This window comes from Equus przewalskii, chromosome 3 (genome assembly GCF_037783145.1).
Source record: "Equus przewalskii isolate Varuska chromosome 3, EquPr2, whole genome shotgun sequence".
Taxonomy (NCBI): Eukaryota; Metazoa; Chordata; class Mammalia; order Perissodactyla; family Equidae; genus Equus; species Equus przewalskii.
In genome coordinates, this window is record NC_091833.1 from 73,742,601 (window position 1) to 73,755,642 (window position 13,042).

Below are 13,042 nucleotides of genomic sequence, written 5' to 3' on the forward strand. Positions count from 1 at the left end.
TCACCAGGAATTGGCTCCAAGTTGCAGTGTGGACCCATGTCTGCCCCCATATTTGTTATCTTCTCTCTCTCATTGAGTGAGCTGGGGATTGGAAGATGCCAGTGAGAGGCCTGGACACCAGGACATAGGAGATCTTCTCGTGGGCACGGAAGAAGCTCAAGAGATGCAAGAGGCAACACGTGATATCTCTTAAAGTTAGGCTTTAGAGTTTGTATGCTGCCTTTTTCTCACACATATCTGTGGTCAAAGCAAGTCTCATGGGCAACTCCCTCATCAGTGGGGCAGAGAAGTAAATTTCACCTCCAGTGACAAGAACTAAAAAGTCACATGAAAAAGACTGTGAACACAAGGAGGGATGGAGAATTGGCATCAAAAATTCAAGTTGCCATTGTCAAATTTGTTTGCTTTGTCCTGAAAGAAATGCAAATATTTTTTGTTAAAGATTCAAGCTTGCCTTTACTTCATGGAAATTTTCCTCTATTTTTCTGTTTGAATGTTTCCTGTTTCATTACCTTTGTTCTTTTCAGGAAAAATAGAGCATTACGATTTCAGAGCTCTTTGTCCTCTGTACTTATTATGTTCTTTCTATAAAGTGGCTGGCTTTCTTTGCCCTTTTCTTTCACATTATGCATGATTTTCTTGAGCCTGGCCTCCGTGGAGCTGATTTGTCTTTCTACACTATTAACTCTTCTCTTTTTGCTTCATTTCTGCTTTATAGTATCCAATTATGTTATTTTTCCTTATTTATTCCCTTATTTTTCTTAGCTCAGTTTTCATCACACTCTACTGTCTTATCTTTGTTTAAAAAAAATAGAGTTCCTGTGTGGTTTTTTTGATCACTTAGAGTGTGAATGTAAATCTGTGCTAATCGTTTTTTCCGAATTTTTCTTCACTTATTTATTTTTGCGTAATATCTCTATTTTCTTTTTGTTTACTGCATCTTTTTGCATGTGCCCCTTTCTTTGTCTTCTTTTGTTTGTATAAGGTCAATTCTTCAACTGTAATTCTTAACAGTAAATGTTGGCATAATGCATGGTCTTCTCATGAGACCTCCTTTTCTCTCTCTTTGTATGCTCTTTCTGGTCCTAGGATAAACCATAACCACATGCCAATGTGTCCTAAAGTTGTATTTCGATTGAACTGCTCAGTTGTATATTAAATTTCCCACTTTACTTGTTAATTTTAAGGTCTAACTATCCTTGTGAAATTACTGCAAAAAATAGATTTTTTTCATTATGCTCAAAACCTACTTCTTCCTCAAGTTACTCATATGATTAAATGGCAGCCTTGTCATCTCAGTTGTCAGGCATCCTCTTTTAATTGGGATTAAACAGTAGTTTATCTGGCAGATATTATTCTAAGTTTGTAGTATGAGGTTGTGCCATTTCCTAGCATTTTAGCATGGGTAAAGTTTTGTGTTTTTTTAACCTCTTTTTGGCAAATTATGTTGTCTTCAAGGATGGAATGTTATATTTATACTGCCTGCTTTCCAGAAGTTAGACCAATGTTTAACAGATGTGAGGATTGCTATCACTCAGATTCATTCCTTTTGGGAAAAAGAAAACTTTTCTCAAAATTAATTCTCAATTAATTAATGGAGTTTTCTATTAATAATTACTGTAATTTTTCCAGAAGTAATATAATTAACTTATTCCTAATTTACAAAAGATAAACCCTATCTGTCAGAAACCTCATCTATGTAAAAGATTCACACTGGCTTATCTTTGCCTGCTCTGACAATGTTATTCTGAGGCTCTGAGCATATATTGGAAATGTCAAGGTCAAAAGAATAAATTTCTAAGAACTTTTATAATCTATTGAAATAATCAGAGAATCTATGCAACGTTAAAACCTATTTTGTGTATGATACCTGTATTAGTTTCCCATGGCTGGTGTTACAAATTAAAAAAACTGAGAGGTTACAACAACAGAAATTTATTCTTTCACAATTCTGGAGGCCTGTAGTCTGAAATCAGTCACTGGGCTAAGATCAAGGTGACAGCAGGGCGCCCTCTGGAAGTTTAGGGGAGACTATGCTTCTTGCCTCTTCTAGCTTCTGGTGGCTGCTGGCATTCCTTTTCTTGTGTGTGAAATTTCCCTCTAACTCTCTCCTATAAGATACATGTATATGGGGGCCAGCCGGTGGCACAGTGGTTAAGTTCACACATTCTACTTCTCAGTGGTCCATGGTTCACCAGTTCAGATCCCAGGTGCGGACATCGCACCGCTTGGCAGGCCATGCTGTGGTAGGCATCCCACATATAAAGTAGAGGAAGATGGGCATGGATGTTAGCTCAGGGCCAGTCTTCCTCAGCAAAAAGAGGAGGATTGGCAGTAGTTAGTTCAGGGCTAATCTTCCTCCCCCCCCAAAAAAAAGATACATGTAAATGGATTTAAGGTCCACCCTTATAATCCAGGATGATCTCCCTGTCTCAAGATTCTTAATCAATTACACCTGCAAAGCACTTTTTAATTTATAATCTAACAATTCGAGTTTCTAGGGATTAGAACCTGATCTCTTTGGGGGCCATTTTTTAGCCTACCACATGCTGCTATATGTTTTGTCTCTAGCACTACTCACTATCTAATTCTGACTAAAACAAGTCCTTCTGAAATTGCCCTCCTGGTGCCATCATTGTTACTCCCAAATGTTGGGTTCTTTTACTTTGCTGTCCTTTGGGGCTTTAGTCCCTAGAAGGGAAACTAGACTCTATGTGTATGTACCAGCCCGCCTTAAACCTCTCCTTATAAATACTCTTCTCTATACTACACCACTCTCCCACCTTTTCAGGTTGTTATTTATGAAGGCACTTTTTAACTTCAAATAACTTTTAAAAGGATGTTAGTTTAGCCTATTTTATTTGATAAATGAGGTAAGCATCTCTCTTTTTTAATTCATATGGAAACACTATATAGTTTGTATAGTTAATAATGTCTATACTTAGCCCATGCTAATTTTTTTTTTCCCTTTTGTGAGGAAGATTTGCCCTGAGCTAACATTCATTGCCAATCTTCCTACATTTCGCTTGCGGAAGATTAATCCTGAGCTAACATTTGTATGAATGATCCTCTATTTTGTATGTGGGATGCCTCCACAGCATGGCTGATGAGTGGAGTAGATCCATGCCCTGGATCTGAACCTGCAAACCCAGGCTGCCTAAATCCATGCTAAATTTTATAAACATTTCTGTTAGTAATATATTTCTTAGTCTTATTGTATAATTGTCTTCATAAATAACTTTTGATCATTCTCCATAATGGCATTATGACAGTGCACAGCTATGTAGATGTGTGTGTGTGCTGTGTATGTGTGTGTTTATTTTTAAGCTACTCAAATGGGTCTAGATAAAGTAGCTTGCACCTAGTAAGAATTCAAAAAAAAATTTTTTTGTGATACATTGCTGTCACAAAAGAACACACTTCTGACATGGGGATTTTTGTTGTTGATATTATTTCAGAGAAATGACCTGGAATTGATAAATACATAATCTTTGGCAATGCTAACTTTTCAGCTTAAATATCAGTGAATTGTTCAGCTGAATCACTGAATCTGTAGGGCAGGTGTGTAAGACCAATAATATCTTGCATTTTGAGGACACTTTTACTCTCTGTGTTTTTTAAAGGTGTAACACTCATTGAATTCTCAGTACATATCATAGAATTAATTACGGATGTTAGAGTATTGCAACAGAGAAGCTAAAGAGAGAGAGTTAATATACTTGCTAAATTTATAAAATTCCTTTGTATCAAGACCATAACTGTCCTCATTTCTTAGGTCAGTGCATTTTTACCAGCTTCCCCTTGTCCATTCCAAATCTATATTTTCTTTTCATTATTTATCAGTAGCCTAAGAAAGGAACTGAAGACAGTAAAGAAACTGAGTCTAAGACTACATGTTCCCACTGCCACCTATTAGCATCCTGTTAAGATAAACTTTATTTTTTGGCTGTAATGATGACTGAGTTTTATTAGAAATAAATTCTAAACTACTAAATCTGTGAAAAACAGGAATGGGTCTGCTGGCAAACAAGGTATGACGTTTCCAACCTCACATTAATCTTGTTTTCAGAATACAAGTGTTCTAGCAAGACCGTTCTGTGAGCTTGTGACAGGCCAGGCCAGGCCACTCCACAGCCACCCTGCTCACAGAGATGACTGTTGCTCCTCCAGCAATGACAACTCTAGTCCCACTTCAGTCCTCCCACATTCTAGATAAAAATTACCAAGGCACCCAGTTGCAGGATTCCTCCCATTTCTTTACAGTGTGCAATCAAGGAGTAGCCCCCACTGCCTTAAACTCTTCTGGTAATTTCCAGCACAAGCACAAATCCTGTTAGAAACCTACAAGCCCCTCCAACTCTCTCTCAGGTGATGCCCATCCTTGCTCTGAGATGTGCTCTCCCTTGCTGCAGCAAGCTCACTAAATTTTGTCGTTATTCTTCTTATCTACCAAGGTGTTTCTAGTGGCATTTATCAATGGGATTTAACAATAATCTGTCAAAAGTTGAAGCATTTTCTTTAAGATATTATCCACAACTCTGTATTCTTTGGCATTGTCTACAGCAAAATTTCACATCATATTTTAAATATCCTTCATAGTGCTGTTCATATATATTCACATATTTTGGCCATCCCACTTCTTGTCTTCTTCCTTTAAAGCATAGGATATTATTGCATTTCTTTACCCTCTTTGAAGTTAGTCATGTCTCTGTCATTTGCCATGGTTAGTGAAATGAGTCTCAATCATGCACAGGAACTTCGAAAATTAATTATACCTTGTCGCTTTCCCTTCCTTCTGTCTAGTGTTGAAAACATATATTGAAATGGACCCTCTTTCGCTCTACAACCATGAGGGACGACAATGAGAAGTGACCCTTTGTCCCTCCAGACCCACACTAGCTATGTAGCATCAACAAAAGTAAACTGTTAATGTATTTAGCAGCTGTGAATTTTGTTTGTTTGAAACCACACCACCATCTGACTTATCCTGATTGATATGATGCACAGTTGAATTTGTGAATGATTTTTGGTTGCAAGCTTGTAATGTAAAATTCCTAGATAATTCAGAAATTATTGTTGGTAACTGAATTTCATTTTTATGTCAATACCAAATACCCCTATTTATTTTTAGAAGTTTTTCTAATGATTCAGAAGCTCCTGTATCTGTCAAAGGTTTAACTGTTTTTTAAATGGATTTTGTGCAATCACTTCTACAAATATTTCAGAGTCATATTTGTTAAGAATTAGTTGAAGTTTATTTTTAAACTTCAAAATAATTTTAATTTATTTTAAATGCTTATAGTTGTAAATTAGGAAAAAACACAATTATTCACACACACTTGTTAGAAAAAATAACTAATTCTTGTTTTATACTTCTACTTAGTCCATATAATTACTTAGTTTGAATGACGATGTTGTGCATTTATATTTTTTATGTGTATGGGTTATAGTAATTTACACATGAATAAATAGATTGATTTAGAAATATTATAGACAGAGAGGATACGTTAGTGAAAAATTCAGATGAAAACCTCTGACCTTGTAGAGCTTACATATGTCGTGGAGAAAAGAAACAAGAAATAAGTAAATATATAGCAAAGTCAAACAAAGAAGAGGGTCTGGCCCAGTGGCGCAGCGGTTAAGTGCACATGTTCCACTTTGGCGGCCCGGGGTTTGCCAATTCGGATTCCGGGTGCGGACATGGCACAGCTTGGCAAGCCATGCTGTGGCAGGTGTTCCACATATAATGTAGAGGAAGATGGGCATGGATATTAGCTCAGGGCCAGTCTTCCTCAGCAAAAAGAGGAGGATTGGCAGATGTTAGCTCAGGGCTAATCTTCCTCAAAAAAACAACAACAACAACAACAACAAAATAGGAATAGGGAAGCAGAGGCTGGAGCTACTGCAATTTTAAATTGTTTTGTCAGGAATGCAATGCCAAAAAGTGCCATTTGAGTAAAGGTCTGAAGGAGGAGACCGAGTGGCCCATTGTAATAACTTTTAGTTTTATTCTGCGTGATATAAAGAGGCATTAAAGGATTCCGAAAGAGAGGAATGACAATCTGACATATCCGTTTCACAGTAGCGGCTCCACAGGTAATATTTAAACATACTTGCAGAAAATGTATTTATGGCTACGTAATAGGGAAATATTCCCTGTACAGCTTACCTCCACTTTTAACCTACATGTTTTCATTAAGTTAAATACTTGAGAAACTCATCACATATTTTAATCAATAATCAAGACTTGCTGGAGACTAAATATTTTCAGGAGACATCGTATTTTTAATTATTAATTATCCTTGGCTCACTTATCTTTATCACTTTACTAAAATAAGTCATCAGAAAACATTGAATTGATCCCATACTATCCACTGAAACGTTCTTTGAAAATTCAGAGCATACAGAATTTTATTAAGGGTATAGGAAAATGGTCCACTCAAATAAAATTTGTGGGGTTTTTGCAAACACGTAACTAAATGCTGTTAAAGCAGGCCAGAGTGGAGATAAACATCACAAACCCATGGTGTAGATCTCTATGCTAGACTGTAGAAAAACAAAAAAAGATAAATAAAATAGGTAAGTATGCTATGAGGAACCAAGGATGGGGGCTTAAAATTTTAGATGGGGGGCCAGGAAGGTCGTATTAAGAGAGTGACTTTTGAATGAAAACCTGAGAGAAATGGCCATGTGGGTCTAAGTGGAAAGAGAAATCCAGGCAGAGAAATTAGCAAGTGCCCTCAAGGAAGAGCCTTTCTGGAATATTGCAGAAACTTGATGGAGGCCAGTGAGTTGGGGGTAAAGGAGAGGGAAGGGAGGTGAGAGCCATAGAAGGCCTGATCATGATTGGGAAGTTAATGAGGGCAAGTCAAGTGGGAGCTTAGAAGATTTTTGGATTTTCTGTAAATGGAAATTCAGTGGTTTGGGGCAGAAGATTGACAATACTTGCCTTATGCCTAGCCACGATTACAGTGGCTGCTCTGTGTAGAATGGAGATTAAAGATGACTTGTCTATCATAGCAGAGTAGCTAAGTTCTTTTTAATTGAGATATAATTGACATATTGTTTAAGTGTAAGGTGTAACACATGTTCATTAGATACATTTATATATTGCAATGTGATTATCGCCATAGCGTTAGCTCACACCTTCATCATGTCCCATAACTATCATTTCTTTCTTGTGGTGAGAACCTTTAAGATCTTCAAGATCTTAAGATCAAAGTTTTTTTAGCAACTTTGAAGTCTGTAAATTATAATCACATGTTCTGCATTAGATCCCCAGAACTTACTCATTTTCCAACCGTAAGTTTGTACTCTTTGACCAACATCTAAGATTAAGCAGATAAATGACTAGCTTTGACAGCTGAATCACAAGTAAGATTTTGATTGATGCCACTTCAAAACTTTCTTCTCTAGTCTGAAAAACAGCTGACAGCCTATTTGAAACCAAAGACAATGTTTCATAAGTTGCCTGTTGGTCGTCTAAAGGATAGATTTAACCTGGGGATTTATTTTGTTTGGCTCATAACTGTTTTGAACCAATATTTAAAAATTGGAAGAATTCATATAAAATATGGTTTTCCAGATTATCTTAAAATGTCAGACAGTCTGGCAACAGTAGACTCAAGCATCAACAATAGGAGCCAATTAGAGTCTGACCAATTTACACAAGGTGATGGATGTTCTAATTTTCCACAATCCCTACCAGACCTTATTGTAGCTCTAATAACCAAGGCTGAAGGTAAATTGCATTACATCACATTATCCTGTTGTTTTCCTTGTGATATAGAAACATTCTACTATACACATATCTCTCTCAAAAGTAACAAAATAAAAGATGTGAAGAAAGTGACCTGCTTCAAGTTTTATTTTCTCAATTTATAAGTTTTTGAGCTTGTGACCTCTATAGATGTTTTAAAATTTTTAATTATCTTGTATAGGAAAATAATTAAGACAACACATTCAATTGAGTTATACTTTGATATTAAAAAGCAAAAAATATATATATTCTATTGACAGTAAAAGCCACATTCTAACCTGTCCTTTTTTAAATTCTGAATCAGGCAATGAGGAAAATTATTATGCGTCTGGAGGTCTTTTCAATTTTCTATAATTATTACACTTCATAGTTTGCCTTAAGTCAAAATTCTATTTGTATTCCTGCTCTTTGCTTAATTATATGTACATCCTACTTAAATTCGAATTGTGAGTTTTTAATTTTTTTTGCATTTAGAAAGAGAAATGTCCATGAAGATGAGTATATTTTTAAAACAATATATTGGTTTTTCATAAGCACTATGCTAGTATTATAACATTAAATTATCTACGGAAAATAAATACATGTATTTACAGTTATTTCTATGTGTTTAATAAATTTAAATCCTATCCTACCGATGAAATGAAAAAATGTGAAGAACAATTAGTCTTTTAAATAATACAATATATTTCTTTGGATTAGGTTTGTGTTCATGAAGGAGAACAGAGCATAATGATTATTGCATATTTAGGAAGTAGATAACTGGCATTCAAATGACTGAAGTATGGGAGAGGAGTTTCAGTAAACACATTAGATCAATGTGACTAAGAGCAAGACCCCGAGCTCTCAAGCAAGATAGATGCGAATTCAAGTCCCACATCTGGCCCTGAATATGTGGGTGATTTGGAACAAAGAGCTTACACTCTCTGTGCCAAATTTTTCTCATTTATAAAATGAAAATAGTGACAGTACCTATCTCAAAGATTTGTTGTGAAGATCAAATAAAACAATTAATAGTTCATTGCGTTCTTCCCTTGCTGTCCCTTTCTATACAGTTCAACAAAAGAACGCCATAAATGTCATTTTAGGTTCTTTAATTACATTTATTCTTTTAAAGAATTTGTATCATTTGAAACTCCATCTAGTGGTCCTGGATATAATACTGACAAAATAGGATATAGGAAGTATGATAGAATATTTAATTTTTTTCATAAAAACCTAGATATTTATTTTAAATTTTACATCAAAGCAAAGCAATTATATCTGGAGGATTTGCTTTTCCCCCAGATTGACCCAACTAATAAGTGGTGGATTCAGTATCTGAAAATCCAAACTTATAAAGACAGGTCGTGGAAAAAGGGATCAACTCGTCAGTGGCTTTGTCAGGTAGTTCCGGATAGAGCAACTTCTTAATGTGAGCCTATTTCAATCTTCTAAGCCCAGAAGGTTGACATCACAAATGGCCTATATAATGCCAGAGAGACTTTTAGGATTCAAGTTATGAAACAGAACACACAACATGAATGCTCCACAAACAGCCAGGGTTCAGATCACTTGGATTTGTACTTGGCTATGTGACATTAGGAAAATTACCTATTTTCTCTATGCCTAAGTTTGCAGAAACTCTGTAAACCAGGAGAAAGTGGAATGATATATTCAAAATGTTGAAAGATAAAAATTGGGAGCCAAGAATACTTTATCTGGCAAAGTTATTCTTTAGTTATGAAGGAAAAATAAAGGCTTTTCCAGACAAACAAAAGCTGAGGGAGTTCACCACCATTAGACCTGCCTTGCAAGAAATGCTGAAAGGAAGTCTTCAGGCAGAAATGAAAAGATGCTAATCAATGACATAAAAATATATGAAAGTATAAACACTCGGGTAAAGGTGAAAAATAAACAGAATTAGAAAACTGTAACTCTATATTAGAATAGTGTGTTAGCCACCCAATTTTTTTTAATGGTAGAATCATGATATTAATACAAGCTCTTTGATATATTCTCATATAAAATGAGATAAATTATTAACTTGGATTGCATAGTTACTGGCACAGAGTCTGAGGTTAGTAAGTTATGGCAATTATTACTATTATATAAGCACAGAAGATATAAAGAATATGTAATGAGATGGTGTTAGGGGTTGAATTGTGTTCCCCCAAAATTCATGTTGAAGTTCTAACCCCTAGAATCTCAGAATGTGACCTTATTTGGAAATAGAGTAATTGCAGATATAATTGGTTACCATGAGGTCATACTGCAATAGAGTGGACCCCTAATCCAATATGGATGTTGTCCTTATTAAAAGGAGAAATTTAGAGACAGACACACAACATGGAGAACACCCTGTGACAATGAAGGCAGAGGTCGAGATGATGCAGCAGAAGCCAAGGAAGACCAAAGATTGCCAGCAAATGACCAGAAGCTAGGAGAGAGGCATGGAGTAGATTTCTCCCTCACGGCCCTCAGAAAGAACTCTGCCGCATCTTGATCTCAGATTTTAAGCCTCTGGAACAGTGAGACAATACATTTCTTTTAAATTTTCCCTAGCAAATTAACACTGATGATAAATAGTAGTTATTTCTAAATAGAGAAATGATGAGAAATTTAAATTTTCTAACTTATGTCACTTTTACCAAATTTTCTACTATTAATATGTAGTACTTTTTTTTTTTAATTCACCCTGAGCTAACATCTTTTGCCAATCTTCTTTTCTCTCTCTCTCTCTTTTTTACCCCTCCCCAAAGCTCCAGTAAATAGTTGTATATTCTAGTTCTTCTATGTTAGCTGCCGCCACAGCATGGCTACTGACAGACGAGTGCTGTGATTCCATGCCCCGGAACCAGGCCATAGCCACCAAAGCAGAGTGTACTGAACTTTAACCACTAAGCCATCAGGGCTGGCTCATATGTAGTATTTTTAAGCAGTATATGATAAAAGTTGTACATACATACTTAGCTTCACTTCATGATTTATATTAATAATAAAACATACTGATTTTAGTTCATATAAGACTACCATATGCATTACTGTTTTGACAACATTTATACTTGAAAGTAAAATTAGAATATAAGACTATATCTCTTTGATTTGGACTAAAGCGAGCTGGGATTATATTGTTAAAACTGAGCCATGAAGAATGATGGGAGCTGAGAGACCTCACAAAGAATGACAGTTCAAATTCCACAATACTCATTGTCATGGCACAAAGCAGGATCTAGTAAGCCAAAATGTAAGAGACTTCTTTATCCCATATGCACAGCAAATGTACTGGCCTTAAAATGAATTCATGCTGCCTTCTTAAGTATCAGAAAGAATATGTTTAAGAAAGGGAAGAACCCAAGTTTTCCAGCAAAGCACAGGTACACTTAGCATAGATTTTGTCCTACTACTGATTAAAAAAATGGGTGGATCAAAACTATTGTACGAACAGGAAAGCCAGAAAACAGTTAAATAAGGATATTACAGGAAATTTACATCATATTCTCATTCACAAAGATTACTTTTTTAATCCGGTGATCTAATAGTATAACACTAGTCAACATAGCAGACACAGAAATTGCTCCAAATAAGTTAACATATAACAATTCCCACAATAGGAAATGCTATTTCTATGATCACTAATCTGTAAATAAAATTAAAAAGCAGACTGTTTTCTTTATGGGCATCATATCATGTTATTGACCATGTTGAAAAGGCTTTGGCATTTCGATGAGGTAAATTGACAACACCCTATACATTTTTATTTAAGTGAATCAGTTAAATAATCATGTGACCAACTAACATTTTCTATTTATAAATTTGAGGAAAATATTCAATAAGTGCTTATAATCGTTCCTCTTTAGATAAGTTATCCATTTTAACGCATCCCAAGTTTAACAGATCATCGCTGTTCGTACCTTGCGTTTGCACTGTTTAATCATGAAACATTATACAGCTGTCTTCCGTGGAGTTGTTGTGAAGCCTTCTTAAAGTCTTCACAAGGGTCTCTGGTGGCTTTTCCAAGCTCTGCTCTGCTTATTTTCCTCTTTGGAGAACCTCCAGCTCGCAGCCGACTGCACAGCCTTCTATACTGGCTTTGGTTATTCTGAAGGAAATCAATATTGTAAAGGTTACACTACTTGGCCCTCATTTTAGCATTACTTTAAAGCAAAGAAAGGAACTGAGAAATAGGGTTTAGGATTAAGGTCTCCTCATCAAACAGCTTGCAAGAAAAAACTTTGTTCAAACTCACCATCCAGGTACTTCCATGATAAATGCAAAAGCAAGACTAAAATTTCTAGATTCAAAGCCAGTTTCTATATGCCTCCCACCAGGCTTGCCTCAAGCTGCTGAACTGGACGAATTCATGTATGAACAAAAAACTGATTATGAAATTGAATGGAATTAATAAAAACAAAACAATTAATTCAGGAATTATGAGTCATCACCATGGGAGGCAGAAAAGAAGATGAGGCTAAGAAGAGAAAGAAAAGGAGAAATTTTACACACCTGAAAACTCCTGTTGAGCAAATATTGATTAAAATAATGATATCCTCCTTTATGTCTTTATTTTCTAAATTTTTAAAAATTCCCTCAAATGTAAATCTAAGTAGATACTGTTTTAAATGGTGAAATGGTGTGTTACCAATACCTGGAGCTATAACATTTTCCTGACCTTCCCAAAAAAGGCCATCTTGCCTAGGAGAACCTGAATGCAGTAGAATTTCATCTTCTGTCTATTGTGTTGCAACATGACAGAAGCCAGAACTTCAATTCTAGTTAGACATTGCGTTTTAGAGCAGCACTTCACCACCCACCTACACCCTTCGCTTTCGTAACGGCAGTGCTATGTCTGTAGGACGACTCAAGCTTGTGTGTTATTTTACTTTGCAGATTACTTTCAGCTCACAGTTCACTAAGAGAAACCAAATACCTCTAAGAGAAATGAAAAAAGCAAAGCACCAATCAACGGCTCTTTCCTTCTGCTGGTGTCTGATTACTATCAAGTCAGCGGCCGAGGCTCACTGGTCTTTAACTTAGAACGTCCTCTAGTTGGGCTTATCCCCATGCTAGCCAGTGCTCAGGGTTTGGATCACTTCTTTATTGCATTTAACATTCAGCAAACTGCTTCCAGTGTTTTTATTTGTTTTTATGTCCTCATCACCCACAAACATCCAAGATTAGAAACATAATGCCTTATTACGCATTATATCATTGCAACATCCTCTGTCCCCAAAGAGAAATATTTACTGTTGCTGTAATGCATCCTCAGGGCTCCATGGTGTTAAATACCTCATAGAAAACTCTAAG